Here is a 27,039-nt window from a genome sequence, read left to right as displayed (position 1 = left end):
TAGAGCCCCACCTGCCTCTGGGCTCCTCCTAGGACCCCTTCTGCTGTGACCAGAACATGAGGTCAGCCGAGCTCTGAGGGCAGGTGTGGGAGAAGCTGCCTCGAGAGGTTCATAACCACCTCATACATCATCACCGCACGTCAGCCCCCGGAAAGCCTTTCAAAGTACAGGCTTGGCCTCTCCCCAGCCCGCTGAGTCACATCTCTGCAAGCGGGTCTGAGAATCTGCATGTTTTCGTAGGACAGCTGGCTTGGACACTTTTTCCCAGCCCTGTAGCCTGGGCTGGGGGATGTGTTTGAGCCCTGGCGCAGACAACAGACCTATGAGAGACTTGGCAGCCATGTGGCTCCGGCACAGGACCTGGCCCCTCAGTACCAGTGGAGTGGATTCCGGGTGCCCAGGGGCTACAGAAATTTGCAGATGCTCAGGTCCCTTTCATAAGATGGCATCATATTTGCATAGAACCTACGGGCATCTTCCCACTTACTTTAAGTCATCCACAGATCTGATACAAATAGCTGTTATACTGGATTATTTAGGGGATACAGACAAAAACACAGACTGTACATGTCCAGAATAGATACATTTTCCCCATCTGTGGTTGGATGAATACATGGATGTGGAACCTTTGGATCCCAAGGACAGAGTGTCTTTAAATTCACCAAACTTCGGCCTCCTTGTCGGTAAAGGAGGAAACACCATCCTCTGCCTCATTAAAGTACGGAGAAGATTCACAGGCACCACATCGCACAGTGCTTGGCACATATAAACACTCAGGAGTGGTCAGCTGTTAAATTGTCCTCCACAAAGAGCTGACAGCGATCACTTTCATAAATCACTCCATGATTACAACCACATTCACCGAGGAGCACTGTGGCCTCCAGGTCACGTCCTTCAAATGAGGCTCCTTCCCCATGTGTGCAGCCCCTGAGCTGAGCCCTCTCCTTATCTAATTAGTTGTCATGCTGGATGATCTCTGTCCATCAGCCTGGAGGACCTAAAGCCCAGGACTGACCACTGTGGCACAGAACAGGAGCTCAGAAGTGTTGGCTAGGCTGCATTAGCTTCGAATGCTCTGCTGGACTTCTCGGCTGGCTTTGAGTCAGGATTTTGAGTAACTGTTTGATCCACATCGCCTTTTATTAGGAGGTTTTATTAGGAGGACAAAGGATGAACAGGCCAAGTGTCCATGTGGGAGGTGGAACTCAACCTGTAAATTACTGGGGAATGGCACAGGGATGCTGGTCAGGGATCCTGAAACAGATTTCTGTGACAGCTACAGTGGGCATCCCTGGGGAACCACGCAGCAGATCCCGACTCTGGATACGGTAAGACACGGCCCCTTAATTCCCCAAAGCACCGAGAGGTAGTTAGGGAACAGAGAGCCAGCCGCGTGCAGAGGCTGTGTTCACCACGGCTGCTCCCGACACCGGGGCCATTTCACGGAACCCTTTCTGTGCCTCCGCCTCTGCTCCAGGGGACTCCGGGTATTGGGTCAGGCAAGGTGACAGAGGGAGACAGTGAGAAAGAGAAAGGGAACTCGACTAATGGGGCACTGCTGAGTTACTTTTCTCTTAAATATCTTTCTCTTCATCCTTTATAACACCCTGCCCTGATAGCACATTTCTGTCTCTCTCTGCTCTTAATGAAATGGGGCCGCACGGGTTGCAGGTAAATGACATCAGCCCCCAGGACAGCGGGGAACACAAACAGAGGCAGCTCTCGGGGGCTGAGGTCACGCGCACCGGGGATGATAGGGGATGATAAAAACCTCTTCTCCTGTTTACTATCGATTTGGAGTGTTCCCTCGGCTTCCCAAGGATCACCGGGGCTGCTGCTGATTCTTCATCAGGCGACTGGAATTGTTCTGGCGCTCTGCAATAAACCAGTAATCAGCGGAGAGAAAGGCGCCGCTCCTTCCTTTCTGGAGGAGCTCTTCCCCTCAAAACCAAATTTCTAAGCATCCTTCTCCCCGCCTTTCCTAACCCTCGCTCTAGGTTATCCATCTATTGCTAATTCTCGGCTCCTGCTCTGCGCGTCTCCGAAGTTCATTTCCTTCTCTGTGTGGGCTCCACTTCAGCAGACAGTCTCCTCACTGCCCAGATCACTGCCACTTCCTTCCTACCCCACACCGTTCTCAGACCTTTTCCTCAGCCGCTGATCTGCTGCAGGCACCAGCAAACTATTTATCCTTGTGCTCAAAGCTGTCAGGATCCGGAGCCCCGCGGGCCTTGTTCAGTGTGGCTCTGCTGTGGTGTGAACATGGCCCTAAATACCATGCATCGGAAATTTAACCTTCTCATCTAGTGGTAACGGTAGACGGAGAAGGGACCTTTGGGATGTGTCATGAGGGCCCCGTCTTCATGCATGGATTAATGAGTTTTCAAGGGAGTTCGGTACTCTGCCAGTGATGGTGTGGTGATGGAAAAAGATCTCACCAGATTCTGGGGCCACATTCTTAGTCTTCCCAGCCTCTGGGACCATGAATGAAATAGACCTCTATTCTTTTAAAATTACCCAGACTATGGGCAATACTTATAACAACAGAAAATGGATTGGCACACTGTACTGGTCAGTTCTGCACTGCTGGGTGCTGTGATGAGGGTTTACAAGTGGAAAGATTTAATGCTAGACGCATAATTTGTCGAATTATTTTATAATATTCACCCAAAGAGTCAAATACAAAAGCGTATGGGAGACTCATCCACACAGTAGAGACCAAAGAATCAAACTGAGGGCCTGATCCATGGTAATGTCTGGCGTGAATCCATCGGAAGACCTAGAGCACATGGCAATGTCCTCCACGAGTCCAGCTGGAGGGCCAGAGCCCATGACAATGTCTCCTGCAAGTCTGTACCAAGGATCTGCACTGGGAAGGCCCAGAGGTCAGCTGTGGAAGCTAGAAAGTCTGCACCAGCGGGATGAAGGGTCTGTGCCAGCAGGCTGAGGGATCTGCACCGGAGCCAGAAGTGACACTAACAGTAAAGACCAGAGCTTCCCCCCCCAAAAAACACAGCCATTCTCAGCAACAGCAAGGACCCAAACTCCCCCAGTCATGAGAGAGGCCGAGCTCATATAAAGAAAACCAGCATGACAAGCTTCTCCAGGAGAATCAACAGCACCCCACCTTCCCCTCCAGTTCACCTTTCATGCTGCTGGCAACCTCCTCAGGTGGGCCCTCCACACCCAGCACCACGCTGATTCAGTTCTGATGGGTGTTCCCAGGTGACCATTAGTTAACCCGCCACACTGGGACACAATACTTACAGCCATTATTTAAAGGAAGAGAGGCTTCATTTGGCTCGTGTTTCCAGAGGACACGGTCCATGGTAGCTGGCTCTAAGGCAGGAATATCATGGCAAAAGGGAGTGGTGGAGCAAAGTTCTCACTCCATGGCAGCCAAGAAGGGGTGGGGGGGCTTGAAATGAGCGTAGAGAGAAAGGGGCCGGGGACAGATACAGTACCCAGAGTCGTGCCTCACACAGAAACATCCAGAAGTCTGCTTCCCTAAACAGTTAGGCAGCTCCCAAGCCAATCAGGTTGACAGTCCAGCTTAACTGTCCCACACACACCCTCTCTCCCCACTCACCTGTCAGCCTGTCCGTATCTACCTGTGTATCTGTCTGACCCTCTCATGTCTCTCAATCACATGTGTCTATAATATCGTACATATTTAGACAAATCCATTGTTGTATCTCTCACATCTATCTGTCATGACTCTATCTCCCATACACTCTACTTGCGTTGGGACCACGTTCCCTCTGCCCCTGGATCCTTTCTGTTCATTCTTAAAGTCATGTCTGTTGTTTTCTACTTTTTGCAAAGTGTTCCTTAAATCAACCCACGCTTCATATCATGCCCAGCCCCTCTGGCTTTCACAATGCACATTTATGCTGTAAAGGCCCCTAGAAATCCCGTGGTCAAATGGGTTCTGTTCCCTCCATAGGAGCCCAGACCTCTCCATGCTCCCCGCTGACTGGTGAAATCCTTACTTGGCTGGGAGCCAGTCATCTGGCATGGCCCAGTCCTGGCCCACCCGAGGCTGGGGTCCACCCCAAGGAGGCTGAATGGCTGAGACCAGGCAGGGGCTTGCTTGTTCCGAGGAAAAGTAGGGTTCAGTTTGTAAGAGGAAGTGAACGCAGTTGTGGCCAGCAGTCCTTGAAGGGAGACTCATGCCCAGACTTCTCAAAGCAGCCTCGCTGAAAATTCCAGAACGTGTGAGGTCCGAGACCTTCCTTGTACGTGACCCTCATGATCTCCATCTTTTCATGTGCAGTGCTCAATTGCATTTTCAGTGACTCTGCTCTGAAAGCCTGTTCCCTCCCTCTAAGAATTACCTATTTCCACACGATAAATTACCCTAGAACTTAGTGGTTTAAAACAAAACTTACTATGCTCATGGATTTGGCGATTCAAGAACTCAGGAGCGGGTGACTCAGCAGCCAGAGGAGGAACGGGTAGCTGGCAGCTGGTACTCGGGTCAGGTAGAACCTCAGCTGCTGTTGACCAAAACTGTTGACCGTGGCTCCTTCCTGGGCGTGTCCTTTCCCAGAGCATGGCTGCCTCCGATGCCCTGGGGCTCAAGCACCAGCATCCCGGGAACATCAAGGAAGTCCCGCCCTGCCTATTGGTCCACCGAGTACTTGCACAGCAAGATACTGAATCTGGCCACCTATAATTTTAAAAGGTTTCTTTAACTCACAGCTTTGGAGACTGAAAGTTCCAGAACAAGGGGCTTCATCTCTTTAGACTCTGGCAATGTCTCCTTGGTTGCATCACAGCTTGCATGAGAAACAAAGAGGTAGAGTGACCTTTCGTATAACCAACCACCTGCTCTTGTGGCTAACTCACTCCACAAGACCAGCATTAGTCCCTTTGGGGACAGCACTCCTGAAGACCCAGCCGCCTCCCACAACTGCCCCTTCGAGGTTAAGGGTTCCACCAACTCCCAGCACCACTGCATTGGGGACCAAGCTTCCAGCACACGAGCACTTGGGGAAGCACTGAACTATGTCCAAACCACAGCACCTTTGTGATCTGCCCTCCAGTGTCACATGGTGTCATTACCGTAGTGCCTCAGCCCATCCGCTTCCATGAGGAAGAGGCAGAAGGCCGGCCTGTCTTTGTATCTGGAGGGAGTGTGGGAGTCCCGCTGTAAAGTGTAGGCCAGGAGGCATTACTGCGACCACCTCCGCACAGTAGAACGTACACAGTGTGCTGTGGGCCAGAGATGTGGTGTTTGGTTTCTGCATTTTTCCCTTTATTGTTTGGTTTTTGTTGTGTTGTTTTGCAGTAGTGAAACCGGGGTCTTTGTACTGAGCCACATTTCCAGCCCACCCGGTTTTCTGACATAGGGCTGAAGTCATGGTTATAGTCAGGGGTTGTGCAGAGAACAATTAGAATCAGGACATGGAGTTTATAATATTCTTTATGATGGTCACCCAGAGTTAACACAAGAAACTGCAGGAAATCTATCCACAACACCAGAGACATAGAATACTTAGCCAAGGGCCTGGATCCCACAACAATGTCCTGCATGAGTCCAGATAAAAACCCAGAGCTCATGACAATGCCTCCCACAAGTCCAACTGGAGGTCCAAAGCCCACAAAAAGGACTCACGCCAGTGTCTGTTATGGATCCATGCCGGGAAGACCCAAGGGTCAGTGGTAGAAGCCAGGAAGTCCATGCCAGCGGGGTAAAGGAGCTGTGCTGGTGGGATGAGGATTCTATGCTGAAGCCAAGACCACAACAAAGACCAGGGCTGTCCTTAAAGGCACCACAGCCATTCTCAGCCACTCGGAGGCCCTAAGCTCCTCTGACAACAAGCACAGTTGAGTACATGCCAGGAAACCAGTGTGACGAGTTCATCCTGGAGACCAAGTGTCACATGTCTTCCCTCCAGAGCCAGGAAGCAATGCTCGATGTGAGGACCAGAGTTTCTCCAGGAGAACCAACGGCTCAAACAGCCACTCATAGGAGAACCCACAATGCATAGCTTCTTCTCCAGTCTGTATTTATGCTGGCAACTTTCTTCAGGTGGGGCATCTACGCTCAGTGCCATGCTGATGTTATCCAGCTGGGGTTAAGTTGACCACCAGTTCCTAATCCATAACAGTCATTAAAGTTGCTGCGTTGCCCAGGCCAGGTGGGAACCTGTGGTCCTCCTGCCTCGGCATCCCAAGTGCTGGGATACAGACATTTGCCATCGTTCTGGCTTATTTCTGGAATCTGAAGGACAGCGGTTTCCTTGCTAGCACTACCTAAATCAAGCAAGCACTGCATTCTAGAACAATAATAATCTGTGCATTGTATATTAGTCTGCAGCAAAACCAAGTACGATTTTGTTAGGTTGTCTACTTAAAATGTTTCAGAAGTTCTCTGTGAATTTGCATGAGAGAAGTTTGTGCACAAGGTGAGAATAGTAAGCAGATGAACGCTTAAGCACCATAAATCATAGCTGGAAATGTTTTGTCTAGGGGAGCACTGGCCACCAGGAGCACTGCAAGCAGCTCTTCGGTATCTCCACTCTCTGGCTCCCCTCCAGATCTTCAGTCACCCTTGTCCTCATCCACAGCCCCTTTATCTCTTGTTTTTTTTTTTTTTTTTTTTTTTGCACTCTCTTATCCAGGTACATCTGCTTCTGTGTAGCTTCTCAAACTTGCTGCAAACATACTCTCCTCAGGACCTTTGCACATACTGCTGCCCCACCTACAAAGACAGTATTAATTCAGCTCTAGCTTAGATGGCACCTTCTTGGGAGGCTTTCCTTGACATAACTCTCTTTCTTGCCATCACAAAAGATGCCATTTTAGGGGGCTCTGTTTGATTACTTGCTTGCTTCTTCCACTCAACAATCAGGTCTGCAAAGACAGAGATAAAACTCCATCTCTACAAAGGCTGCATGGCACTGCACAGCACACAGGAAGTCCTCAAAGAATGTGCATCAGATTCTAGCTCTGTGCCACACACTGACCATGTCCTTGTCACTTTGGTACAGCCTGGTAATGCTTCCCACTGACAGCATCTGCCCGAGAACTTTCCAGGGCCACCGAGGCCTATTTTCCCTACTCTGCAAGCAGGACAAAATTTCCAGGAAATTTACATTCTTAGAAGTGGCCTGCAACCAGGGACTGGTGGGACCCAGGGTACAGATACCCGATTCCCCCACCCCTTCAGTGGGCTGAGTCAGGCTTGTGCACAGTGCTGAGCACCATCGTGTGACTCAGCACCCGCGGGGAGCTGACTCAGCAGCACGCCCCTCACTGCTGGCTCCTTCCCTGCTTTACCTCTTCATTCCCAGAAGTTGGTGCACTCCCTGCTCTGGAATCCCTGGCTCATCGGGCCCTGCTTCCCGAGCGCCAGCACCAGGGCCGACGCCTGCTTCTGAACCAGTGCCCCTCTGTCCTGCTCCCTGCCGCCCACTTCTGCCACCGCAGCTGGTGCCGAAGAGGGATTGCCAGCAGCCAGACACGCTGGGAGCCAGGGAGCGCGAGCACACAGCCGGGGATCGAGAGCCTTCCTTTTGCCCTCTCTTGACACTTGTAATTGAGAGACATGCAAAGGGCATTTGTTATTTTACTTAAAGGTGCACGGTTGCAAAGTGGCACGGAATGAGAGGCCTGAATCAGTAAATAACAGGGCACCTGTGGACGAATTAGCTCCAGCAATAGACAAAGAGTGGCCAGATGCATTGCCAGCCGGGTGATACTGTCACAGGCAGCTGAGCTAGAAGAAGTATTCTAGGAGTCAGGGCTGGGCTCTGGAAGGAGTCAGTGCAGAAGACCAGGTACCTTGCAACCTTGGAGGAGACCCACACCTCTGCTTCAGGCCAGACCTCAAGACAGAAGACGAAACTCATACAACCACACCTAAGGATAAAACATCAGGGGTTGATATGGTGCTAGGTGCGGATCACCTCAAGGAAGCCAGGAGTCACCATCCCAACCCTTACAGGAAGATCACTGCCCTTTAAGCATGTCCACTTGCCCCGTGACTCACAAGCCCCTATCTTCCTGATTTAATTAGTTTTACCTGAAAATTAATCTTCTTGGTTGACCACAGCTCTGTCCCACCTCGTGCCCACCTGCCTTGTGAGTTCCCCATTTCCCCCACCATGGACCTGCCTCACATCATGGTTTTGCTCTATGAAAAATCCCCGGAAAAGGCAGGGACCTCAGCCAGCCACTGGGGACCCCTTCGGTCTCTCTCAGACAGAAGCTTTCTTTCTCTCAATAAATATATTCTGCTCTTAACTTCCGTGGTTCCTAAAATTCATTCTTTGATTTTAGAGAACACAAACTCATACCGGACGTCTGACGGTCGTGGAGATCAGGGGTGGCCCAGGTGGTCACCCAAGGGGACAGGATACGAGCAGCGGAGGTAGCCATGAAACTCCATCTCTCCTCTACAAACTGTCTTTATGATCTGGAGGGGACTGCAGTTGATTACACAGGACCCTGGGGTCAGCGAGGGACTCTTTTTCATTATGTTCCCGCCTCGCTTCCTCCCTATGAATCTCCTGTCCCTTCCATTACAGTTCATTAAAACACATTTGCGGAGCTTGGGGAGAATATTGCAGGGGTCCCTCCAGGGGAGGAACAGCACAAAGGCAGGGGAAATGTGCAGAGCGATGTGGCCAGCGGCCCTCCAAGCTCAGAGCATCAGTGTCCCCAGCTGAGGTTCTCCTGGGCCCCACCCAGCCCCATCTCCAAGAGCAGAGGGAAAAGAAAAAACACCAGAGGGACCCCCCCCCCACTCTGCAAACGGGACATGCATAATCCTAGAAGGGGGAAAGAAATCTTTTAAGAAAACTAAAGCCCTGAGCAGCTTCGCGGCACTTACAGAGTGCACCTGCCCCAGCAGGGGTGCATTTTGGACTTTGTTTCTCTGTCCTTTCTCTCCCAAGGTCACCCGTGGAACCTGCTACTGAAAGGCAGTTGCTCCGGTGGCCTCCAGGGGGCGTGCTGCCGCCGCAGGCTCCCGGAAGGCGAGGGCGGGACCCAGGCCAAGGCTTGGGCCTGGTGTCCAGGGGCCAGCTGTAACCCGGCCAGCTCAGGCAGGAGCCGGAACCCAGTGATGTCACATCTTCTGACTTTTGCACCAGATGCTAGAAGGCATTGGCTTTTAAGACTTACAAACACAAGCAACCCAAAACCCTAGGATTAAAAAAGCAAACCAAACCAAACCAAACAAAAACAAAAACAAATCTTGGTCACCAGTTTGCAAGCTCTGGCCTATAGGATAAAGTCGTAGCCCTAGTGTGGCGTCCAAAGCCCTTCATGGTCTTCCTGCTCCTGTTTCTGTCCCAATCATCCTTTGTCCCCGATCTCAATCCACATCCTGAGGGGCTGCCGTGCAAATTAACAAAGAAGGTGGCAGACCTGGCTTAAAGCTTCAAACCCACAGCCCCTGTGTGGTTTTACTTAGCTCGCTGATTTGGGGTGGCTTTGGAGGGTGCTGGAGATTGGGGGTGGGGAGACAAAGCCCTTCCTAGGGACAGGGGCACTGTAGGAAAGAGAAAGAGGTGAAGGCTTCAGTGAGCTTTACTAAAAATTAATGGACAGCTCTGACCTCTGCAGCCAGGCTCGAGTAATTAGAGCAAAGGCAGCTCGATTCTGAGAAATTAGACACGTGCAGCCAAACTCAAGCAAAGGGAGACAAAGACCAAGAACTGCGGACAGGGAAGTTGCTGGTGGTGCGCTTACCCTAAAACTCCAAGCTTCATCTTCATTCTGTCCTGCAGCCCAAGGTCCAGAAGCCTCAGCCACCACCTTACCCCCACCAAAGGGCAGGGAAAGGTTACAGGACCGGAAGGAGTCCAAGGGTAGGATGAAAGACAATCAGATTCCAAGAGCCTTCCTGGCACAAAGGTCTCAATGAAAGGATCAGGGGAGAACCCTTTGCAATGCACCCCGTCTCCTGCCACCTCTGTTCTCCCCTCCGTTCCCCACCTTCAGGTAAACTGTCTTCTTTTAAACTGCTTATTTAGTTCTTTCACCAACACTGGGTTTAGGATCACCGGGACCTGCGTGGTCCAGCAGGGCAGCAGCTCGCGGTCCACCCCTGGACCTTACATCAAGCCCTAGCAGGACTACAGTACAACCTCGCCCGATGTCACCCTTCACCCTGGGTTTCCACCAGCAAGAACACTCTTCCACATGCGTGCTCCTGGGTGGAACTGTGCCTTTCCCCCAAATGCCTGGACATCGATCGCCTGGGGTCTTCCTCGTCCTCCAGAATGAGCCGCTCTGCCCCACTCCACACCCAAAACTTGCCTGCATTTTCTCTTTTCTTTTTATTGTGTGTGTGTGTGTGTGTGTGTGTGTGCATCAGCTAATTTGTTAAAACTTTAATTTAAAAACAAAAAGGCAGAATTTCAAAACAATATCATAGGAGATGGACACTAGTCAATATATTGCATATTGTTATCTTAGAAGTAGTTGCTCAGGTTACAAAATCCAGGCATGAAACACGATGCTCAGTCAGACAACGACAGCACAAACAGTTCTTTTTGATGAACTAACGGAGATCAGTAGTGCAGTTATCTACCTTGTGTATGTGTCTTTTCCCTTCTTTTTTTCTTCATTTTCCCTGTCCGTTTTGCATACCTAATGCCTGCACGCCATCTGCGGGGTTGGTGCCTGGACAGAACACCTTTCCTTCCCTGCCCTCCAGCCTTCGTCGCCTCTGAGCCCTTTCTCCTTCCTCCCTTCTTTTTGGTACATGTTTGCCTCACGTGAGGCTGATGTTCCTTGTGTGGAGCCAGGTCATCTTACATGGGGGTGTGTAAATAATGAACAAAATAAAAGACAGTGGGAAGTGGGCAGATCTTCTTCAAAGGGGATCAAGAGAGGGAAGACAGGGAGGGGAAGAGGGTGGAAGACGAGTTTTCTCTTCTCTGTGTGTCACTATGTGTGTGTCTGTCGTTGCTAATGAGCTGTGAGCTCTCCAAGTTTGAGGATGTGTCTTGGGTGTTTGTGTCCTCCGGGCCTGGCTCCTAGAGTCCTTGACTTCTGTATTTGGACACCTGGAACCATCTGCCACCCTTCGGTGAGCTCACCACACGTCTAACTGCGGGTTGACGGGAAACCACAAGGAGAACCGCGAGTTGGAGGCGCCAGGCTCCTACCTGGCTTCCTCCAGGCCTCCTGCCTCACCCTCCGGCGTAACCCAGGCTGCAGCTTCTGACTCCTCCTGAGCCTGGGAGGCTGTGCGAACCACCCACCTGCTGCCTCGGAGCCCTGCCAGAATCCCCAGCAAGTGGCTACCTGGCTTCTTCCGGAACCACAGGAGCTGCCTCTGAGCAAACATTCATGGCACGGGGGAGCAGGGCTGGGGAACAAAAGTATATTTTACCTGAAATGGATTTTATGGAGCCCTGGAGGAAATGCAGGGTGTGTGTGTGTGTGTGTGTGTGTGTGTGTGTGTGTGTGTGTGTGTGTCTTATCTGCGTCATTTTATTTCACACTGCTTGCTGAGACTGTTACTCTTCAGCCATCAGAACTCACATTTCACCCGGAGCAGGTGCCCGCTGTGGGTGGGGCGACCTTGAGTTTCTCCAGGCTTCCGTGTGGCAACTCAGGAGGGAGGGCGAGCCGTGCAATGAGCCGGAAGCAAGGATAGAAGGCAGGCGATGCCTTTTCCACCTCTAGTGCTGCAGTCCGGCCGCAGTCTGGTTAGGAGCTCAAGAGCCTGCAGCTCTAGGGTTTTGGAAGATGGCTCGGGGATTCCAGGTCCGGGCGGAGCTGCTTGCTGTGTTGAGAGTCTTGAAGACCATTGTCCTGGGCTGCACGGAAACGGAGCTGCTCCGGTGCCCAGAGGACGGGTGGCAGCTTTGAATGAATCTGGAAATGGCACCCTTGCCTTGACCTGGCAAAGCAAGGCTAAGAGGAGGTGGGGGAGGGGACAGCGGGGGGAAGGGGTGCTGCAGGAGCAGGAAGCTGTGTTGGTGTAGATGACTGCAGCTTGCAGACTGACTCTGGGAAATCTGTCACTAAAAATGAGTTGATTTCAGGCCAGGCGTGGTGGTGCACACTTGTAATCCCATCACTTAGAAGGCTGAGGTGGGAGGATCGCGACAAGTTCAAGGCCAACCTGGGCCACATACATAGTGAGTTCAAGGCCAGTTTGAACTACATAGCAAGACCTTGTCTCAAATAATTAAATAACTATATTTGTAAAAAATTAAATAAGTTAATTTCTACTATAAACTCAAAACCCATGCGGTCACCCAACACCTGGATTGTGCACCTGTAAGGGCAGGACAAAGATGCGGAGGAATTAAGTAGCTCTTAAGCACTGCACACTGCTGTGGTCTGGATGGGCTGTGCTCCCCACTGGTTCATGTGCTGGAAGCTTGGTTCCCAGAGTAGCTCAGCCAGAGCTTTGCCAAGAGGGAGATCGTTGGGTGCTCCAGGAGTGCAGTCATCTGATGACCCTGAATATGTATTTTTGGCACCAACTCACCTCCCCTTTTAGAAGGCAAAGCTTTCTATTTAAGAAGTGGTTGGAGGAGAGAGAAGTGTCTTGTCCTACAGAGAAATCCAGCAGCTGTTGCTCGTGTGAGTTGAGAGCTTGCTGCTGGCTTGCCGCCTCTGCTCCCGCCTGCCATGGACTGTTTCTCCTGTGCTGTGCCCTCTGCACACCACCCTGCCTGAGCCAGCTGACTGCGGACTGAAACCTCTACAAACCGTTAGCAAATAAACTTTCCTCCTTTGACTTTGGGTGCTGGGTATTTTGTCTCAGCAGTGAAAAAAGTAACTAAGACCATGACTTGATCTACAGAGCCGGTGCAATCTGTAGATCCCACCCGCATTTTTCTTTCTTGTGTACACTGACTTTTAAATTCATTTAGAACACCAAGGAACCAAGAATAGTCAGCACAATCTTGAAGAATGAAGTTAGAAGACAGAGGCTCCCAGTTTCAAAGTATGACACATTTGCATTAGTTAAGACGATGGGGAACTGGTGTAAGGAAAAACATATATTGGGGATACAGAAACAAAGATATGTATTGGTAATTGATTGGTTTTTTACAAAGGTTCAAGCCAGTTTAGTGGAGAAAGAATGGCTCCCCCAAAATAACTAGGTAATCATGTGTAAAACAATGATCTATTCTCACATCACGTACAAATTTAATCTGAAATGAGTCAGAGATTTAAGGGTAAGTGTAAGACTGATATTCCTAGAAGAAAACAGAAATAAACTCTTGTGTCTGTATTGGCGATGGTTTCCTAGACATGAGACCAAAAGCATTAGCAATGAAAGAAAGAACAAGTAAAGCAGGCTTCATCAAAATTTAAATTTTTATGTTGCAAAAGGAAATATCAAGATAGTGAAAACAAACCCATAAAGTGAGAAAATATTTTCAAAAAAGGAGCTAGTGGCCAAAGAACTCTTCCCAGCACTTGGGAGGCTGAGGCAGGAGGATAACCACAAGTTTGAGTTCAAGGCCAGCCTGGATTGCATAGTAAGACCCTGTCTTCAAAAAGAAAACCTAGTCAAATGAAACAAGAAAAAGAGAATTTGAATGTGTATCAAAGAATATATATACATGGCCAATATGCAACAGAAAAGACATTCTATGTCATCTGTCACTAGGAAAATGCAAATCAAAACACAGTAGGATGTTATTTCACATCTTCTGGGATGGATATAATAAAAAGATGGACAAATAAAAGTTAGAGAGGATTTGGAGAGCTTAGAACCCTCGTGCAGTGCTGGTGGAAATATATCATGGCATTTTCCTATGGGAAAGTGTTTGTCTATTATCCAATGAATTAAACTTGGAGTTAAACAGAAATTATACTCCTAGAGACACACCTAGGAAAACAGGAAATCTATATTTATATAATAGCTTGTGCACAAATGTCCAGCTAAGGGTTACTCACAATAGTTGAAACACAGAAGCAGCTCAAATAGTCATAAAGAGACGAATGAAATGTAATAGATCCATACAGTGAAATATTAGTCATAAAAAGGACATGTACTACACACATGATAACATGAATAAGCTTTGACAATGTAATGCTAAATGAAGTCAGACAAAAAAACGGCCACAAACTCCAGAGTCCATTTTTATGAAGTCCTAAATAGGCAATCCACGAGGCAGAAAGTAGACCAGTGGTGGCCAGGGGCTGAGCAGTGAAGATTTAGGGTTCAGGGAGTGATTGCTAGTGGGTACAGGGTTTCTTTGGGGGATAAAAATGTTGTGGAATTAGTGGCAATAGTTGGACCACTGTAATTACACTAAAATTCACTGACCTGTACAATTTTAAATACTGAACTTTGTGTTTATGTTCACTGTTTTAATAAAAAAAATGCTGAGATATAAAGAAAGAAAAAATAATAAAATTTCAAGAAGTATGTTAGTTTAATCATAGCTGTCAGCTCATGAGACAGGACCCCAAGACTCTCCTAAGAAAAGGGGGATGTGTGAGTGAAGCCGAGAACTGGAGGAGAGGGGGTTTCCTCCATTGTCCTTGTGCTGACTGGAGTTCATCGGAGGGACAGAATCAGTAAAGTAGGAGGTGTACAGAGACCTACAGAGAAGAGAATTATTAGGGGAATTTGTTCATATGATTATTGTCTTGGTTATTTTGTTGTTGTTGCTGAGACAAAATACCTGCCACCCAAAGTTAAAGGGGGAGAGGTTTCTTGTAGTTCGCAGTTCATGGGTGTCTGGCCCTAAGGCAGGGAAGTGCAGCAGAGGGCTTCACAGAGGAGAAATGGTCCATGGCAGGCAGGCGGCAGCAAGGCAGGCGGCAGCAAGGAGGGCAGCAGCAGCCTGACTCTCCCATTTACCCCGTCCGGGCTCCCCACCCTTTGGGTGGTGCCATCCATGCCCACGGTGGGCCTTCCCATTACCCACACCCAGAACTATTCCAAACCAATCAGAGGACTAGTTTAGTCATCACACACTCATCCTAGCACCACACACTGAATCCAAGTATCGCACACCCTAGATCCATCCACCTCTGAAAGCCCCACCTACGACCACGTGAGGCTTTGGAGGGACATCTAGGTATAAACGTAACACGTACAGAGGCTGAGGAATCTCAGGACAGCTGCCTGCGAGCCGGAGAACCGCAGAAGTCAGTAGCTTGGCTCAGTCCATGTTCAGAGACCCCAAACCTGAGGAGCTACTGGTGCAAAGGCCAGAGAACCTAGTGTTCTGAAGTCTAAGGGCAAAAGAAAATGGTTATAACAGTTGAGGAAGACAGGCAGGCGCACACACATGCAGAGTGACAGGGAGAAGCGGGAGCATTCTCCTTCTTTCCTCTGTCTTCTGTGCAGGTCCTCCCCTGATCGCATGGGGCCAACCACACTGCGGGAGAGTGGACCTTCTCTACTCAGTCCACCAATTCAAGTGCCCGTCTCTTAGGAAACCGCCTTCATGGGTGCACCCAGAAATAATGTTTCACCAGTTATCTGGGTATCACTTACCTAGGCGAGTTAGCACCTAAAAATTAACCGTCTCATCCGTCATGTTCAGACAGCTGTTGCTTCTGTACCCAAAACTGATGCAAAGAAGAATTTCTGTTCAGTCAGCAAGAGTTTCAGGCACCATCTACAGGGCCCTCTGAAGCCTGTGATTGTGTTACAGTCCAGAAGCCAAACTGTGACTATGAAATAGAATAGATTTGTACATATTCCCCAGCCCTCAAACCTAAATGGCCTTAAACAATTTAGACCACAAAATACATAATCCAAAGTACACAGATATGTCCATTGCAGTACTTCTTACAACAATGAAAACCTAGAAACAGCCTAAGGAAAATTACGGAATGACTAATCAGTGGAATACTTAGGGGATTTAGCTCAGTGGCACAGTGCCTGCCTGGTAAGCATGAGATCCTGAGTTCAATTCCCGGTACCCGCCGTCAAAAAGAGTAATAAGCTTATGATAAAAGCAAGCAAAATGCAAAATTGATACAAGATACCAAAATGTATTTGTTTCTCCACTATGGCAAATTTTTAAACAGTATATATACTTTAGGAAATACAAGGAGAAACATACCAAGATATTAGTAATGATAATCTTCAATGGGTAAATACTTTCATTCTAAAAAAAAATAGTATTCTGACTTTCCCTAATAGACAGGCATCTTTGTCTATTTTCTGTTGCTAAAGCAAAATGGATGCAACTAGGAAACTTATAAACAATAGAGGTTTATGTTATTCACTTTTCATTGCTGTGATAAAATACTTGACACTGCTCACAGAAGAAATTCACAGCTTCAGAGGGTTCAGCCCATGATCAGCTGTTCCCGAGGCAGAAATGGCCTGGTAGAGGAAAGCTGCTCAACCCAGCCACAAAGGAACAGGGGGAGGGAGGGAAGGAGGGAGGAAGAAGAGATAAATGAGAAACAAAAACACACCCTTCCTAGTTATCCTCCCAGTGACCCAGCTCTTCCAGTCAGACCCACTTCCTCACCGCGCACTCAACTACGAACCCGTAAGTGGATTAATCCAGTGGTGTACATAGCACAGTGATTTAATTACCTTTCAAAAGCTTCATCTCTGAACACATGAGACTTCTTTTGGTGGACAAATTTGGATCTCAACCATAACGAGATTTCTTTAGCTCATGGTGTGGAGGCTGGGAACCTCAAGGGCATGGTGGCAGATTCTGCTGAGGCCTCCCTGCTCCACCATACAAGGCAGAGGCCTTCGCTTGGTGAGTCAGAGCAGGTATGGTAGAGAGAGCTTGTTGTTATAATAAAATGACTTCCACAATAACCCACTTATCTGTTATTTGATTGACTCACAATGGTTGGCCTGACCACTTTCCAGCACTGCTGCATCGGAAACCAAATGCCAACATAATTTTTCAAGGAGACAACACATATTCTAGAATTAGTGGGAGGCTATCTTTTCTGTTACCCGAAAAGAAGAATTAGTAGGAGAGAAAATTCCAGGTGGCAAAGTGGAAAAAAATGCAAGAAACCCCCAGATGAGAGGATAGTCCCTTTTCTGATGCTATTCTTGGTCTTGCAGTCTGCTCTGTAGCTTTCAGTAGGAGAACTCCAAATAGGAAGGGTGGTCACAGCTAGGGTAGGAGTCTTTTCCATGATGGAGCCAGTAGAGTACCTGTGAGTTTGCAATCAGCCTGACTGCACAGATCAACGAAAGGGACTTGTAAAATTTATAAACTGATTTCTTATACATTCCTTTCAGATCTTTAAGACCCCTGATATAAGGGTTGTAATTGTTCCTCATGGTGTGGACAAAATGAATCTGAGTTTGTAAAACTTATGGCTACTTTCAGTAATAGGTAAGCCACAGATTACCACAGGCTTAGCATGATAAAATGCATTTCCTGCTCACGTGACGGTTCTGTGCACGGACCACTTTTGGTGTGGCAGCCTTTCCTGTCGCATTGCAGGGCCCAGGCCCCTTCCCTCTGTGGCGTTGTCCTCCCAGAGGACCTCAGAGCCTCTTCTTCAAACAGGCAGGGGGAAAGAGAGGCAGGAGCAGATGGAGGTGTCCATGGGCCAGGCCCGGCTAGGGCAGATGCCCCTCCTGTGGACATCACATCAGCTAGTCAGTCCCGAGGCTGCTCCTGCCTTCTGCCGTGCGGTTAGGGGAGCAGGAAGTGATTTGGGGAAGAAGTGTGCGTCCCTGACAGGAGTCCCAGGAGATTAGGCATTGGCTGAAGGTCACACAGCTGAGAAGAAGCAGGATCAGCTCTGAGTCTTGGGCCTCAGCCTCTGGTGGCTCCGCCCTCTTCACGGTTCTCAGAGCCCTCCTCTGTAATGCTCCCTGGCCCTCTGCCACGAGCGTCATCCAAGGGCATTGATGCCAGAGTGATCATTAAAAGGGCTAAGATAACGTGATGAAAATAATCATTGAAAATGCAGGGCTGAGTCTTCGCACCATCCATAATTCGCGTGCACTGTTTTCTTCCCGGATCTGTTTTCCTTGATTAACTCCTATAACTCTCTATTATGTATTGACATCCGTTGTCAAGAAGCTCATTGCTGTGCTCATGATAGGCGTCCTCATTTATGGGTTTGTTTTTGTGAAAAGCAAGACGTCAAAAGCTCTTTCTATGCTTCCTACGGACTCTCCCAGCTAGTGGGATCTGCTGCCACCGGGTGGAAGGTGCTGCCTGGTTCTATTGCATTTTCAGAACCGTAAAAAATATCCTCTCTTTAAAAAAACAAACACCCTAAGTTTAAGCCCAAACTTGATATATCACCATCATTAAACAAAGGGTTTCTCATTCAACACAGTTTAAAGAAGTACAGGTTCCTGGATATAAAGTATGAAAATAAACGAGCAGGCGTTTAATTACTATCATCCTGACACTTCAGACACACAATTCCCCATCAACCGCTGCGTGAACCAGGCTGGGGTGGGCTTCCCGACCTGGTTACATGATGGAAGATGGACTGCTTGATAGTGAGTGAGTGGGTTGGATTAATCTTGCTATTGGCTTTTCACCTTCCTGCACCCATTTCTTGTCTGCAGAACGAGGAAGGAATCAATCTTAGTTTCAAAAGTGTATAATAAAACCTGTTTCTGAGGAGCTGGGAGAGAACTGAATGAAATCATTGATTTAGAGCATCTGACCCAGGATTGCGGTGATATTTCTCTTACAGTAAAGAGGATGTAGGCTCCAACATTTTCTCAAAGCCAGACAGCCCGCAAGGGGCAAGGCTGAAACGTGAATCCAGGTCTAATGTCTGAACTCTTTTTCTCTCCTGCTCCTAGGATCGTATGGTCTGAGTCCATTTTCAGTTGCTATAACAAAACACCGAAGACTGCTTCCTTTACACAGGAAAGAGACTTACTTCAGCTCAGGAGACCCACGAGCTTGGTGCCACGCTTGGCTCCTAGTGAAGGCCTCAAGGTGGATTGCATGGCCAGACGGTACATGGAAGACAGAGAGGTCCACGCTCAGAAGAAGCAAGCGGACCAATCTCACCTACAGTAACCCATTATCTAAGGGACTAATCTAGTCCTGCAATACCTGCACTCACTGTGGTGCCCCTGTGGCCCGGCCACCTTCCATCAGACCTCACCTCTTACGGTCTCACCACCCGAGCTCCTAACACACGAGCTTCCTACACGCACCGCATCCCCATCACAGCACATTTCTTTTGTATTCTGGGAGATGAGGATCAGACACACAGACTCCTGAGCGTGACCTGCCCATGGCATGGAAAAGGGCCCTTTTCACTTCCTTTGTCAAATGTCAAAATCACTGCCTGATTAAAGTGCTACTTTCTGATATTTTCTTTACTCCAATTTCCTAATCTGAAGGATTAACCCGTTTATTTTCAATCTTTCTCACCAAGGTGGAAAGCTCATGTAAAAACGGTAGTTTCCAGGCCCATCTCAAGTTTATCAGCCTTCACCCTTCTGAGCCCCCCAGCCTGTGACCAGGGCATAGGAGAGGAGAGAGCAAGTGGCTTGCAGTCGTGAGACCGGAGCACCCGTCCTCTCATCTACCAGGCTGTTGAATTTCAGGTCATTTCTCCTTTCTGGGTCTCAGTTTTCTCAGCTGTGAAATGGAGGCACCACACCTCCCCAGGTTGGGAGACCCGAGGAAGACAAGCCAGTGAAAAGCTGCTGTAAATCGCAAAGTCTCATCTGATGGTTTGTACCATCCAAACCACAATCCATGGCCGGCCAGTTCTTCAAATAGGAGGCAGATTTCTTTCCTTGGCAATAATCATGACTAATGCATTGCAGGGTGTTTTGCACTTTCCTGGCCTTAAAATAAAATAAGAACTCAAAAATGGCCCTTCTTTCCATGATTTATATCAAGTATCCCCTTGCGAGGGCCCGTCCATGTGTTTGGTTTGGTTCCCGGTCTGCAATACTATTGGGAAATGGTGGAAAATCTAAAAATAAATCCTAGTGTGAGGACTTCCAGTCAGGGGGCTTGGCCCCAAAGGAGATGTTGGGACCCCAATAACTGTGTTACTCTTTGCCTGAAGCTGAACAGCCTCCTCTGCTATAATGTATTATGTAGCCACAGACCCAAAACAGTACAGCTCAGTGTCCACTGGCTGCAACCTCTGGAACCGTGAGCCAACTTTTTCTCTTTTAAATTTATTGCCTCAGGTGTTTTGTCCTAGTGACAGGAAGCTCGTTAATACACTCCCGTTACAAGGCTAAGTAGGGCTAAGTGCCCTCTGTAGGAGGCAAAGATGCCTAAGATTTTCTCCCCACCCTTAGGGTTACACGACTTAGTGAGAGAGGTCAGATATTTATATGAAGTATTTCATAAAATAAGAAAGGGACAGAACGTAATCAGATGAGGTCACTTTTGGTTTAGCAAAATCAGAGGAAGCTCCTTGAAGGAGATAATATTTGAGTTTGGTGTTAGAAGTTGTCTTCTACCTGAGCAAACAGTGAGAAGTGCTTTCGAGGGCAAGAAAATGCAAGCTCTTTATGAAAAAGGGAGGAGCTCCTGACACCCCGAATCTAAGAGATCATGGGGGGGGGGACAGAGACGCGGCAGAGGGAAACTGAGACTCAGAATAATGGCTCTGCTTCCTGGACACAAATTGAACAGGAACCTGGCGGGAGAAGATGGGAGGCCGTGGGGAGGACGGCGACCCAAAGCAGGCAGAACGCTCCAGAGACCATGGCAGGGGCCAAAATGTAAGGAAATTCTGAGTCGGGACAGTGCAGAGCCGCTGTGGAGGGTCATTACAAGAAGGAAATCTGAAGATTCTGCGGAGGTGAAAGCGGAATATGTCTGGGACTGTGAGACCCGTGTGAGTCAGTTTGCTTCAATATTTCAAAAGCTCCTCGGGTTCACCACTGCACAAATGTGGGTCATTCATTCACGTGCCAGGGGCAGCAAGCACAAATGACAGGGCCCACGCACCTCCTGCTTGGGTCAGAAGCAGACCCTGAGCAAATAGCTGCATGCAAGAATCAATGAGTGTGCAACAGGGCCTTGGGACAGCATGACCAGAGCGGGTTACCCAGCTCGCCAGGGCTTCTCAGAGGAGGTGGCATTGTAGATAAGCTTTAAATTAAGAGCATAGAAAGCTGGGTAAATGGGAGGAAGCGCAACCTTCAAAATTTTGAATTCAACTAACTTTTTAGGGAGTGAACGTACAGGTTTTAAAACACTAGGCTCTTTCTGGGGCTCCCAAATAAAGAAAAATCTATTTGAACTCACTTATCTCTTGTGTCTAGTAGACACTCACCTCTGACACTGTCTGCTTCCTCCCGGTGCAGTGATGGGCCAGGTTCCTATCTCTTCTCTCCAGTAGCTAACTGATCTTTGGGTGCCCAGATGGGTTTTATTAAGTGACCCTGAACGACTACATTTTCAGGTAAGTTTAGAGTTTATTAGCACCAAACCAGAGTGTCTCCACAAAAGCCCATTTACGAAGCTTTTCCATTTACACATGATATAACGATGTCGCTGGTTCTTTCGGCAGACCACTAGGAAGTTTTTAGAAAAAGACAGGTGAATTTTTCTGCCCAAAAGGTGGACATCTGGGATGACAAATGCTGTTCCTGGCTGAATTCTTTGCTGGAGACCATTTGCCAAAACCTTTTTCATGAATCAATAGTAAAGATAATCTAAGCTGCTCCCAATAGATTCAATCGTTCCAGGCATAAGACATCAATTCGGTTTGGTTATAAAATTTAATATTCCATAATTCACAGGAAGTCTAATTCACTTCCCATCTGGTTTTGGAAGAAAGATCTTTGGAAAACTTCAGGGACTTATGGGATCAATATTTCCCATCTTCTTCCTGATCCCACTCAGGACCTTACCTCTCACGTTGAGAGGTAATCATCTGCCTGGAGTACAACATTTATTTTTACATGATACATTCATTCCATCTAGATTATTTTCTAATATATTATACATGTTCTCATTCTATTGCCCAAAGTAACCATTGCAAACCACATTAGATGTTCCCTGCTTCATGGTGGAAGGCTCTGAGTGAAGGTACCCACCAAGTTACAATTGAATTAATCTTAAAAAGAGCATTTTATCCTTTGGTAACCTGGAAGGTTTATCACACCTGCTTATGTGCTGCCTGTTTGCTGTCCCCCTGACCTGATACAGCCCTATGAAATAAGAACACTGTGCATTGTCCCCATTTTATAACTGAAGCTTACAAAGGTGGCTTGGTCAAGGTCTGGGTCCCCTTCTTTGGTCATCAGCGTGTATCCTCCCCCAAATATTCAACTCCCCTCTCCCACCACAGAATACAGTGATGTCCCCTTCATCTCGGCATTCAAGCTTTTTTATGTAGTTTTCCAGCTCATTCTGCAGCTATGCAACATGTTGATCATTGAAATGAAGCTTTGCAAAAGAAAAACAGCTTGTTTACCAGCAGCTAGCTGTGCTGAGGGGGGAGAACCAGTGTAAAATTTATGTCCCTTGGGGTAATTATGATAAAGAAACAGGATGATCTGAATGCTAGGGAAGGGATTGGAAAGGTGATAAGGACGGATGAAGTGACCAGTGGTCCACACAAGCATCATCAAACTTCATGGCTCTTTCTGGACCCATGCTCAGAACAGGGCAGTGTTAGTGTACCTAAAGGGTGAAGTTTTGACCCTCTGATGTCAAAGTTCCCCACTGGACATGTGCATAGGACCAAGCGAAGGGTCAGTGGTTTCAACTGCTTCAAACTATCTCCAATTGCCTGAAAAACAACGCAGACAACAGTTACCGTTGTGACACACGCCTCAGAGGTGTTTTCAGTGGCAAAGCCAGTGGGGATGTGTTGTGTGTTCTCCTTAAACGGGAGACAAAAGCAAGAAACTAAAAGCAAGAGAAACTTGAGTGCTCGTTCAGGTTTTCCCGTGCTCCCTGCCTCCTCTTCTCTTCTGTGTTAGCCACCTGTTCAGTGGTGCTGGCGATCCTGGCATACTGAGTGTGCACCGAGGGCTCTAGCTGGCCTCCTTGAATGTCTTTAGGAGCTCGTGGGTTAGGGTTAGGGCATGGGGTTTTATGTGTATGCATTTATACATATGCATACATACATATGTATGCAGAGAATCCAGTGTTCGTCAGACCCTCAGTGGGGTCTGTGACTGTCTGCCCTCACAAATGAAAGGTTAGAAATCACTCTCTACACTCTTTTCCTTGACTCAAATGTCCTTCCCACGCCTCTTGACCTATCTAATGGGGAGGCTGCATCCCCTCAGGGATGTGCATGGGGTTTTATGTGTATGCATTTATACATATGCATACATACATATGTATGCAGAGAATCCAGTGTTCGTCAGACCCTCAGTGGGGTCTGTGACTGTCTGCCCTCACAAATGAAAGGTTAGAAATCACTCTCTACACTCTTTTCCTTGACTCAAATGTCCTTCCCACGCCTCTTGACCTATCTAATGCTATGCTTCTCAATTTCTGCCCCAAACTTAGAACAAAGCCAACTATTGACATCAGGTTTGTCTAAATTTCCCTCCACAGAATAGCTTAATTGTTCTTTTCTTTCCAAATATTAATGCAAAAAAATGAGAAGCCAGAGAATTCTCGGAGTGGCCTTTACATATGCAAAGAGCATGTGACGACGTATTTCACTTGATAGCGCCATTATCTGCAAACCTCACTCACCCCCTCCAGGGCTGATTTACATCCTCTCATTTGCACAATGTCATGAACAATGAAGTCCATGAAGAGTGGAGCAAATGTATTAAACCTCACATTGATAGAGACAGGTATCAACTGTACAAAGCAAACCACACTGTGCTCTGTAAAACTGTGTAACGGTGTTCCAGGTGGGAGGAAAGGAAAGGTTCCCCAACACCAGGACGATCAACCCCACAGCTCCAGGGCGCAGGCCGTGGAGACTTGTGAGAACCGACTGGCTCTGCCAAGTATGGGGAGGTTAGTCAAGAGCAGCGAGGTGAATGGAAGTTGGGCGGCCCCTGGCAGAGCGTGGTGAGGATTCTGGCTGTGGATTCACCAGTTTAGCCTTCCAACCTCAACTCGTGCTCTGAACTCTCCTCCTCCTGTTTGCCTGAAGCTTCTGCTTCTGGCTGCATCCGTGTTAATCCATCTTATAAGCTTGCCGTGCACTGCTTCCCATCGGGAATGCGCTGTGGTTTCAGTGCTTTATTTTATTGCCTCTCCCTCTGCCTGGGCTGATGCTCGGCTTTCCCATAATAAACTCTGCCTGGAAGGGTTGCTATTAGCACCCAGCAAAGCTAGGAAGGAAGTAGAGTCACATTTCCCAGGGTCAGTCATCAGTCACTGTTGTCTACCCTGCCATACTCTCTGCCTTTTCTTGCCCGCCATTGCTTCTGAGACACTCACTGGAGCCCTGGGGACCATGATGGGCCGAATGATGGCCTCCAAAAAGTGACATCTACCTCCTAATCCCTGGAGCCTATGCACAGGACTTTATGGGAAAAGGGTTCTCGCAAATATTAAATTAAGATGCTGGGATGGGGAGAGCAGCGTGGATTGTGTGGGTGAGCTCGAAGCCCCAGCCGTGTGTCCTGATATGAGGGGAAGAGACAGTGTGGCTGGGCAGACAAGGCCTATCAGGCGAATGAGACCCCAAAGGCTGGTGTGTTCAGTACATCGACAGGGACCCGGAAACCGTTCGCCGGCATCGGGAGCTGGGCAAGAAGAAGCAGGACCTCGAGGATGAAGAAAAGACTGCCACATTGATTGCAGAACAGGTGCCAAGGGGTCTGCAAAGGAAGGAGCAGGAGGCCCCTGTGTGTACAGAATTAAGCAGAGAAAGCGATGAAGAGAAAGTTACACTTCATGTGAATTGAGGAGCAGGTATTTCAGCAGGAGCAACGGCGTCCCGATCCAATTGTTTGGGGTCCAGCGCACTGACGATGCTGGGGAGAATGGCCTCAGTGAAAGGAAAAGAACCTTCCCAGAGCTCGGCTCAGGCTAAGGAAAGGAAAAGGAGGCCTGCGCTTGAGGAACTCGTGGCGATCGAAGAAGAGAAGAAAAGAACTTGGCGAACAGACTATTGGCTGCAGCCTGAAATCATTGTGAAAATCAAAACCAAAAATCTTGGAGAGAAACACCATCAGGAAAGGGTGTGGCTAAGGGGGTCGTCGACAATTACACAGCCGCGTAAAGATCAGCTCTGGAGACCAGCTGAAACCTGACCAGACTCCTTTAGAGACAGTCACTGCAGCACCGGGAAAAAGAATCCTGGTTTTCAGTGGAGGTTACGGAGGAAATTCAGGCACCCTGGAATCATCAATGAAAAAACTTTTTCAACTACTATACTCCTTGAACCTGGCCCTTTCAAAGGACGCAGAGTTGAAGGAATGCAGTATGAAGACATTTCTAAACTTGCCTGAGTTGAAAAATTTGTTAACAATGCATTAAAATCTTAAAACATCTGGCCAAGGACACTCAGTGGCACGCTGCCTGCATGACAAGCCCAACTTCGTGAATTCAATTGCTGGTACCAAAAAACAAAAATCCGGAAACATCACACTGGTGCTTGCCAAAGTAGTAGGAGATTCCTGTGTTTGGATAGTTCTTTGTATGAAACAAACAGACTCATTTAAATACAATTGTATAGGTGCTTGGCTAAATTTATAGAAAATTCTAATGATATCTTCTAAAGTACCAATTTTTACCTTAATACTGTATAACTTTAAAAAAAAATAAAAGAATTTGAAACATTGTGCCAGGCCTACAGGCCTCCCATTGGGTCTTTCAAGGCATTATTGACGGATGATTGACAGGCTGCTGAGTCCTGCCAGCCGTGTCCACAGCGCAAGTCCTTTCCCATAATTCCCTGTTACATTTGGATGTATGAGATGCTGTCCATATGCAGGAGCCTTTAAACAAGCACCAAGGGAAACAAGGCCACTGTAGATCATGTCAGACCTGTTGGGCCTGTATCCCTCCTGGTTTGGGATTTCAGGATCTGCAGGGGTCTTTGTTGTTCTTATCTTTAAAGGCCTCTGGGTCGTGGACTTTGGGACAAAAGTCAGGGAGGTTGACCCTGGTTCAAGTGAGTGAAGGGGAGCCCCCTACCCCCAGCTGTAGTATCTATGCTATGGTGGGAAAGCTGGGTCAATACACTAAGCCCCAGTCCAGGAATAAGAAACGCATTCCACCACTCCGAGGCCAGGACAAGGGGCCACGCATAATCCTATTAGGAAGAAGCAGAGAATCAGGACCAACGCAACCTAACAGGAACAGTAAAGACATGAAGAGGCTTGAAAGGGATGTTGGAAGTTTCATTTGTGAAAGAACAGCTGTGCTAGTTGGACATTTAAATCATAATGGAGCTGTTTTATTTTAAAGTACCCTCATGTGTTGCTTAACAGCACTTTCTGAGAAATGTGTCATTAGGTGATTTCTCACCGTGGGAACCTCACAGAGTACATTTACAGAAACTCAGAAGGCAATGGAGCCGTCAGGCAACATGATCTTGTACATGTTGGTCCTTTGTTTAGCAGCATGAGTGTAGTCATATTTACTGCATATTGGAGACTACATACTTTACTGTACCCAATTTGAGAACAGTTCTAGAAGTGAACTCAGAAATGTTAGAGTAGGTTCCTCACTCTCAGAACTTTTCTTGGAGGTTCAAAGCGCTCTCCTCCAGGACAGGGGAATTTCCTCCCTGCCTCTGGGAACTTCCACTCAAACTCTGAGTGTCTGAAGAACTTACACTGAGTCCTTCAAACAAACACTTAGACTACTCCACGATCTCGCCTGATTTTTTTTTATGGTGTTGGTGGCAGTGGTACTGGGGCTTGAACTCAAGGCCTTTGCACTCTGCTCATCCACAGTCCTTTTTTATTTCTAAGACAAGGTCTCACTAAGTTCCTGTGTTGCATCTGCTCGATAAGAAGTTAACCTGAATTGGTGCAGTTCGTTTGCTCCCATCCCAGACAGCAGAGACCTGGCCCTGAAGAGTTCTATGACTGACTGTGGCATCTAAAGTAGTCCAGAGACAGAGAACCAAGAGGAGACAATACCCTGTGGGTGTGGAGGCTGAGGAGCCCCAGCATCCCCCTCCGTGAGCTGGAGACCCAGGAGAGCCAGCGGCGTTGGTGGTTGGTGGTGTAGACTTCAGGCTGCGCCTCAGGCCTGA

General features: G+C 48.1%; 1 long non-coding RNA gene and 1 pseudogene across 3 annotated transcripts; one reads left to right on the top strand and one right to left on the bottom strand.

The window, feature by feature from the left end:
* Positions 1-5,410: 5,410 nt before the first annotated feature.
* LOC134478481 (uncharacterized) lies at positions 5,411-8,962 on the bottom strand. Of its 3 annotated transcripts, XR_010051116.1 has the most exons (4): positions 8,843-8,962; positions 8,307-8,435; positions 7,792-7,869; positions 5,411-6,709 (listed from the first exon to the last, which is right to left on the bottom strand). It is a non-coding gene; the product is annotated as an uncharacterized LOC134478481 (long non-coding RNA). The 3 variants fall into 3 exon arrangements; XR_010051114.1 differs by having other exon boundaries at positions 5,411-7,869; XR_010051115.1 differs by having other exon boundaries at positions 5,411-7,869; positions 8,307-8,425.
* A 14,898-nt stretch (positions 8,963-23,860) lies between these two features.
* LOC100718305 (DNA/RNA-binding protein KIN17-like) lies at positions 23,861-25,282 on the top strand (annotated as a pseudogene).
* The last annotated feature ends 1,757 nt before the right edge of the window (positions 25,283-27,039 follow it).

This window comes from Cavia porcellus, unplaced genomic scaffold (genome assembly GCF_034190915.1).
Source record: "Cavia porcellus strain 051 isolate PalLab524CR breed Dunkin Hartley unplaced genomic scaffold, mCavPor4.1 scaffold_13, whole genome shotgun sequence".
NCBI classification, from domain to species: domain Eukaryota; kingdom Metazoa; phylum Chordata; class Mammalia; order Rodentia; family Caviidae; genus Cavia; species Cavia porcellus.
Note: the sequence above shows the minus strand (reverse complement) of the source record. Positions and strands in the feature narration are given on the sequence as shown.